Source organism: Pteropus alecto, unplaced genomic scaffold, assembly GCF_000325575.1.
Source record: "Pteropus alecto unplaced genomic scaffold, ASM32557v1 scaffold38, whole genome shotgun sequence".
Taxonomy (NCBI): Eukaryota; Metazoa; Chordata; class Mammalia; order Chiroptera; family Pteropodidae; genus Pteropus; species Pteropus alecto.
The window spans coordinates 8,561,924-8,570,644 of record NW_006442512.1 but is presented as its reverse complement, the minus strand read 5'-3'; positions in this window follow the sequence as shown (position 1 = coordinate 8,570,644).

Here is an 8,721-nt window from a genome sequence, read left to right as displayed (position 1 = left end):
CCTTTGCAATGAGTGAACTAATTTATCATTTTCTTTTCCTGCATTTTAAAAATCAGTAGTAATTATACTTAAATATTACCACTACCTCAAATATCTCCCTTCACACAACAGAAATAATTCCAGAGCATCATGTTATTTCAGTTCCCAATGAAATTTTTACTTAAATTTTGCTGTATACCTAGGCTCCAAATCAATTCTGAAACCAATAGATCAGACCCATATACAGATATGAAAATATAGGGAACAGCAATGATAACATACCTACCATTGTGTTACTTCTATATATCCTCTGAATGACATTTTTACTAAATAAATTGATAAGTGCTAACTGATAAAACCAATAAAAACTAAACATAGGGCTATGACATCCACTAGTGCATACATAAAATACACACATAATAAATGAAATAAGTATAATTTCTTAAAGCGTTTTTCTAACATAGAAAAATTAATGGATGAAATATACTAATATTTTATATCTGTTACTTGTTCAAGCTGAATTTACATGTTCATGATCTTTAAATTCTCTTTCAACTCTAAAATATTGATTCCACAGTGTTCTTTCACTTTCCATAAGTGATCTGTAGATCACCTTGTGTAGTATGAACATTTTAACCATATTAATTCTTCCAATTCATGAGCATTAAATTTTTTCCATTTACTTGTGATTTTTTCACTTTCTTTAATCAGTGTCTTATAGTTTTCAGTGTACAGATCTTCTATCACCTTGGTTAAATTTATTCCTAAGTATTTTATTTTATTTATTATTTATTATTTTTTATTTTTTTTAGTTAAGTTTATTGGGTTAACATCAGTTGATACAAATTTTCAGTTGTACATTATAATTTGACATCTGTATATTCTATTGTATGTTTAGCATCCAATTCCAGTTTCCTTCAGCTACCATATATTTGATTCCTTTTACCCAATTTACCCTACCCCTCTCCCCATATATTTGACCTCTTTTATCACGTCTATCACCCCTCTCCTCCCCCACCCCATAGCCTCTGGTAACCACTAGTCTATAGTCCATGTCCAGGAGTCTCTGTTTGTCCTGTTCATTTGTTGCTTTTAGGTTTATATCCCACATATAAGTGATATCATGTGATTTTCAACTTTTTCTGTCTGTCTTATTTCACTTAGCATGATTATCTCAAGTTCCATCCAGGTTGTCACAAATGGCTGTATTTCATCTCTTCTTATGGCTGAGTAATATTCCATTTTATATAGGTACCACAGCTTCTTTAGCCAATCATCTATTGTAGGACACTTGGGTTGCTTCCATATCCTGGCCACTGTGAATAATGCTTCTATGAACATCGGTGTACAAATATCTTTATGGATATGATTTTTTAAGTCTTTGGGGCCACTTAGTTCTTTACTGTATTTCTAGCATCAACCACAGTGTTGACACATAGTAAGTATTCCAGAAATACGGTTGGATGAATAAATGAATGAATGAGTGAGTGAATGAGAATAGGTCAAGGGGAGAAGAGTGCTCAAAGACCAGTCAGTGGATAATGGCCACCTGGAAGGGTTGCTAGCCTTGGGGTTGAAGGGAGAAGAAAGAGAGGGTAAGATTGGGAGAAAGGAGAAGGAGAGTGAATTCACATGGCCTGTTTTCCCTGTCGTTGCCAGTACATTAGGTAAGAATGCGCTAAAATAGGTATTAAATCTTCTTTGAATGTTTGATAGAATTCACTGGTGAAGCTATCTGGTCCTGGACTTTTACTTTTTGGTAGGTTTTTGATGATTGTTTCAATTTTCATAGTGCTGATTGGTCTATTTAGATTTTTCAGTTCTTCTTGATTCAGTCTACGAAGATTGTATTTTTCTAAGTACTGATCCAGTTCTTCTAGGTTATTCGATTTGATGTTATATACGTTTTCATAGTATTCTTGTATGATCCTTTGTATTTCTGTGATGTCAGTCATAATTTCCCCTCTTTTATCCCTGATTTTGTTTATTTGTGTCCTTTCTCTTTTTTCTTTAGTGAGTCTATCCAGGAGTTTGTCAATTTTATTAACCTTTTCAAAGAACCAGCCCTTCATTGCATTTATTTTTTCTATTGTTGTTTTGGTTTCAGTTTCATTCGTTTCTACTCTAATTTTGATGTGTTTCCTTCTGCTGACTTTAGGCTTCATTTATTTGTTCTTCCTTTTATAGTTTTTTAAGATGAAGCGTTAGGTTGTTTATTTGGGCTCATTCTTGTTTTTGGAGGTAGGCCTGTAATGATATGAACTTTCCTCTTATGACTGCTTTTGCCATGTTCCAAAAGTTTTGATATGTTGTACTATCATTATCATTCATTTCTATGTTTCTCTTGATCTCTCTTTTTATTTCTTCTCTGATCCAGTTATCCTTCAGTAGCATGTTGTTTAATCTCCATTTATTTGTGGTTCTTCCTGCTTTCTTTCAGCAGTTGATCTCTAGTTTCAAAGCATTATGATCAGAGAATATGGTTGGTATGATGTCAACCTTCTTATATTTATTGAGGTTATCTCTGTGTCCTAGTGTGTGGTCGAACCTTCAGAATGCTCCATGGGCACTAGAGAAGAATGTATAAGCAACTGTTTTGGGATGGAAGGCTATGTAAATGTCAATTATGTCCTGTTGGTCTAATGTATCATTTTAAGGATGTTATGTCCTTATTGATTTTCTGTTTGGATGATCTGTCCATATCCAACAGTGGGGTATTTAGATCCCCTTCTATGATAGTGTTTTGGTCTGTTTCTCCTTTTAGTTCCGTTAGTAATTGCTTTACATGTTTCAGGACTCCCTGTTTGGGAGCATAGATATTAATAAGTGTTCTATCTTCTTGGTGTATGATTCCCTTTATCATTATGGAGTGTCTCTCAGTATCTTTCTTTACTTTGTTTTATTTCGAAGTCTAGTTTGTCTGATATTAGTACCGCTACTCCTGCTTTGCTCTGAATGCCATTTGCTTGAAATATCATTTTCCACCTTTTCACTTTGAGTCTATATTTGGCTTTGGAGCTTAGATGTGTCTCCTGGAGGCAGCACAAGTTGGGATTTGTATTTTGATCCATTCTGCAACTCTGTGCCTTTTTATTGGTGAATTCAGTCCATTTTCATTTAGGGTGATTATTGAAATATGAGGTCTTCTTATAGCCATTTTATCTTTTGCTTTCTGGTAGCTCGGTGTTTCCATTGCTTCCTTGTCCTTGTGTTTGTGTTTTCTTTATTTTGGTTGGCTTTCGTGGATTTTTCCTCTGGTTCTTCTTGTTTTATGTTATATACTTCAACTCTGAATCTTTGGTGTGTGATTACTATTATGAATATGAAAAAGATAGTTATATATAAGAAGAAAAAGCAAGACTGTATATATATGTATATATACAGTCTTGCTTTTTCTTCTCCGTGCCTTATCTCCATTTCCTTTTGCGAATTTGGATCTTTGAATCCTCCCCTTTTTAGTCATTATTGTCTCAGTTTGTCCCTTTGAATGTTCCTTACTATCTTGCTATAGCAATTCTCTTCCTATTATTTAAGATTAATGCTCTGTTCTTAGTAAGAGTTGCACTCCTCTGCTTCTATTTGCCTGATAGTCACTTTACTCCTAATTGTGTATTTTTGTTGTTGTTATTTTGTTTTAGGTGATCTGACCCCTTTCAGTATTTCATATAGTGCAGTCCTCGTAGTGGAGAATTCCCTCAATTTTTGTATGTCTGGAAAGGTCTTAATTTCACCTTCATATGTAAAGGAGAGCTTAGCTGGATACATTATTCTAAGCTGGTAGTTCCTTTCACTTAATAGTTTAAATATTTGATTCCGCTCCTTTCTGTCTTGTAATGTTTGCACTGAGAAGTCCAAGGATAATCTAATGGGTTTTTCTGTTGACGTCTTAAATTCCAAGCTCCAGCTCATTCCTTAGATTTGTCTGAAAACTCTTTCTAGTCTCTGCTCCTTTTCCTCGCCTTCGTTAATGCCTATTATTCTTATGTTTCCTCTCCTGATGGTATTAACTAATTCTTGTATTTCTCTTCATTATTCTTCATTTTTCGGTTTCTGTCTCCTTCTTCCAGATTTTTTTCTAGATTTCTGTCTTCGATATCACTAATCCTTTCCTCCATTTGGTTGACTGCATTTCCCAGGCTTGCTGTTTCATTTTTCAACTCTTGCAGTTTGTTCTTCATCTCCAGAAGTTCTAATTGGTTCTTTTTGAGGGTTTCAATCTCCTTGCTCTGCTTATCTAGTTGTTTTTTCAATTCCTGAAATTGTTGATATGATTCATTTTCGATCTCGTTGAGTTTTTTCAGAAGTACCATCCTGAATTCTGTCATTTAAGTTGCATATTTCTATGTCTGTAAGCTTGTTTTCTGGAGATTTTTCTCTTTCTTCCTGAGATGTCTTGTCACCTTGGTTGTTCATGGTGTTTAATGGACTATTTCTCTGCCTGGGCATTAATGGAAGTACATTGTGCTGTTTTCCAGAAAGGTTTATTATATAAAGGTCTCTATGTAGTCTGTTGCAAAGAACGCGCTTTTCTTTTGGTTTCCAGTAAATGGCATCTAAGCCTCTTGGATCCCTGCTTTATATAATGCCTTAAAGTACCTGTGGTAACTCTTATGTGCAGATCCCAGGCTCAGATGTGCTGGTGTGTGCAGTTTGGGTGTTTTTGTTTGTTTGTTTGTTTGTTTTAATTTTAGTTTTAGATGTTCAGCTTATTGTTGTTTCAAGGGGAGAGATCTGGGGAGGTCTCTCACTCTGCCATGTTTTCTGTTGAAATGCGGCTTATAGCACTAGTCGCCCAGTGGGAATTGAAATGTAACTTACCGGGCTGGCTGCTTTTGCTGCCATAGGAAAGAACACTCACAACAATGGCCACCCTGCTGTGAACACTTGTTTCTGAATCACTGGGAGCTGAGCTTGGTAGCAAGCCAATAATACCTGCCCCAGGCAGTCTGCAGGTTGGGTGGGGCAGGGTAGAAGAGAGACAGTGGCTGTCAGATCAAAACTACCTCAGTCTTGCTGGAAATTTGGTAACTGTTGTAAGTTCCCACAGTGACCCAGATCATAGCAAGACCAACTGTTGTCTGGGACTGGCCCACAAGTCCCAATATCTGCCCAAGTTCGTGTTGGCAGCAGTGATCTGCCTGACTTTATCTCTGAAATGGGTCTCACAGCACTGGCTGCTGTTGCTGGGATTAGAAACGCTGCTCACAACAATGGCCACCCTGCTGTGAATTACTTCACTCTGAATCACTCAGCTCAGGTCTTGGCATCCAACCTTAAACAACTGCCCCTGGCAGTCTGAAGGTTAGGCGGAGTGGGCTGATCTCCTCAGACCAGCTTCTCCTAATGGCTCTGTGGGAGGGGTCTGCACAATCAAGCTGGCATAGTCTGTAGTGGGGCCAGACTAAGGCACAATGGTGGCTGCCTTTTCAGCCCTCTTTCTGACACCAAGTAATGGAGACATTTTCCAGAATGAATCCTGCGCGAGCCTCAGACCTGCTGCCGATGTCTCGGGTGACTGTTCGCAGGTCAGAAAACCCGTGTGCAGGTCCTTCAAAGAGATGTCTAGGAGCTCAGTCACCTCCTGTCTCACCCAGGCGGCTGGAATCCCCTCTAGTTTCTATAGTCAGAGTTATTGGAATCTCCTCTTCCCTGGGCTGGGACCCTGGGTTGGAGAGCCCCTAGATGAGACCAGGACCCCTCCTCTCCTTCAGAAGAGCCTCTGCAGCCTTGATCTCCCTCCCGGTGATCCTCCACCACCCACGGGTGTGGGTCCAGCCCTATTAGGGACTTTGCCCTTCCTACCGGCTTCGATGTGGCTCTTTTATATTATCAAATGTAGGTGTTATGATCAGCTGGACTTCAGGTGATTCTCCACATTGATTATTTTATAATTTGATTGTGATTTCAATACTCTCCTGGGAGGAGACGAGCCCTCCTTTTATTTTGTCCGCCATCTTCCGCCCAGCATTTTATTTTTTTAAATGTTATTGTAAATGAAAAAAAACCGTTAAATTTCTCTTTCCAATAGTTCATTTCTAGTATATAGATATAGAACTGATTTTTATACACTGATTTTGTATTTGTTAATTATTGAATTTGTTAATTATTTCTAACTTGTTTTATTGGTAGAGTGTTTAGGGTTTTCTATATATAAGATTATGTCATCTGAAAATAGAGACATATCAACCATTGACAAGGACATGTAGAAAGTAGAACTTTCAAATACTGCTTAGAGATGTAAAATGATACAACTACTTTAAAAAATCTGTCAGATTCTTATAAAGGTAAACGTAAATATAGCATACAATTCATCAGTTCTACTTTTAAGAATGTACCTGAGAGAAATGAAAATATCTCCATACAAAGACATTTATGTGGCTATTCATGTGAGAAATATTCATACTAGCTGAATGTCCACAGCCATTAAGTGGGTAAGAAAAATGTGATGTATCCATAAAATGGAACATTATTCAGCAATGAAATATTAATTACTGATACATGCTACATGAATTAACCTCAAAAACAGTCCGCTAAATGAAAGAAGACACATGCAAAAAGGAAAAGTACTTGTCGTAATCTTCATTTTAAAAAAATATCCAGAAAAGACAAACATATAGACAGAAAGGCTAGGTAGGGTTGGGTGGGATTAGAATACTATGAATGTACATAAAAGATCTTCTGAGAGTAATGGAAATGTTCTTAAACTGTAATAGGCACAACTCTAAATGTTCACTAAAATTTACTGAGTTGTATTTTATAGCAAATAATTTTACAGTATGTAAAATATCTTAATAAAGTTATTGAAAACTTAAAATAAAAAAACATGATGGTAAGAAGTGGTGGGGATGTAGATGAAAAGCTTTGTGATTAATTGTTAATTGATGAAGTTATAAATGAGTGTGTAAGATTTTATTTTACACTTTTTCTGGTTATCTAAAATTTTACAGTTGTGGTCTTGGTTTAGTTTTATTTTAATTCATTTTCCTGAACCATAGCTATTTCAATCTGGATTCTGAAAAACATTCTTCTTATTTTCAATTCTATAATATAGCTCCATTTATTTCCTTTGTTTCTCATTTCTTGAAACTCTATCATTAGATAGTTGGCCTCCTAGACTGGGAGTCTAATTGTCTTTTTGTTTATTTCAGTGTGCAATCACTTTCTTTTTTCTACTTCGCAGAAAATTTCATTAACTTCCTCTCTCACTTTTCTATGGTCTGTCTCTTTACTTTCTGACTTTTACACATTTAACTTTGAAAGCTATTTTCTATTTTCTGAATGTTCTTTTTCTCGTGGTAAGGTGGGGCTTGACATAAGGACCCCGTACTATAGGTTTCACAATATCTTCAGCCCCACTTTTCCTGGTTTCTCCAGTGTTTAATTAGACAATAGATTGCTCCTAGCCTGACTCAAACCTTGGAATGCTCCCTGCCTTAGAAAATTGCCCTGAAACTTGTGACCAATGTCCTAATGCTTGCTGGTCACAGTCTTTATGGACTATCATTCTTTACAGACGGTTCCTGACTTTGTTCCTGGGTTGGAGACGCCACAAGAAAGATGAGGTAATCAGAAGAAAGGCTGGAAAGCTCTGTGAAGCTGAATGACCATCCCTTCTCTCCGCCCCCCAAATGGTGTAGCCTCTGGAACAATGCCCAGATTTTCCCTTAAGTACCTCAATTTGAACTGAGAAAGGTAAGAGTTCTTGAAGGTGTTAACCTGTTGCCTTCTCAGGTCACCAATGCTTCGACAATAAATGCTTGTTCTAAATAGCTCAACTTCTGTGTTGGTCTATTGGCTGAGTGGTGCAGGCAGCATGAGCCCCAGACTAGGTTGCCCTCAGTTTCAATAATATCCATTATTTTAGTTTCTAAGAACCCTGATGATAGTCTTGAGATCTGTTTTCTTGTATTTTTGTCTGTTTCTTTCAGTGTTATTTTTCTCCTCATTCCCCTCCAGCTGTCCTCTGTATTAGATGTTCTTTTTTAATATGGTGTTACTTGACTTTCTTTCATATTTTCTTTTGTTATTTCTCTTTCATAATTTCTCTCATATTTCTTATTTAGAATGAGACTCGGAAAAAGATGCCTGAAATAGATTTGTGTGTGAGGAAAAGGAAAGGGAGAGTACACTGTGGCTTACTGGAATTTCAGGAACATCCCAGTATTTTACTATATGCTAGTCCTTTTCTCCCCCGGACCCTTCAGTTTTTCCAGCGATGAATCCTGTAATCTATCACCTAAAAAGTTACATATTTAACTGCTAGATTACTGGCAACTGAACCTGAGACATGCCTGGGGAGAGGATACCAACATTCAATACCATATACTGCCTTTAATTTTACTGCTATTAATTGCAGTAAAGTACCTCCAAGTCTCATGCTGCTGAGTCTCAACCTCAATTTCTCCTGTAGAAGTGGGAATTTGGTGGTTTTCATTTACACAGAGTTACAGAGAAACTAAAAGCCTAACTATTCCTTACGTCTTAAACCGTCATCCCAGTTTTCCGCTTCTCTCTCACCCCCATCTACTTTGGCTCCTTGGCAGTGATTTCTGAATTTTTCTAGAGTGTAAAGCATCTGGCTATTTATTGGCTTCTCCTTGGCAGGCACTTGCTCTTCACTTTTCTTTGTTCTGCTATGTCAGTCATTATGCCCTCCCTCTGCTTTATAGCTTCCAAAAATATATTGACATCTCTTGTTCTTGTATAATATTCTATCCTCTGGGTTTGTAGATTAATAACTTT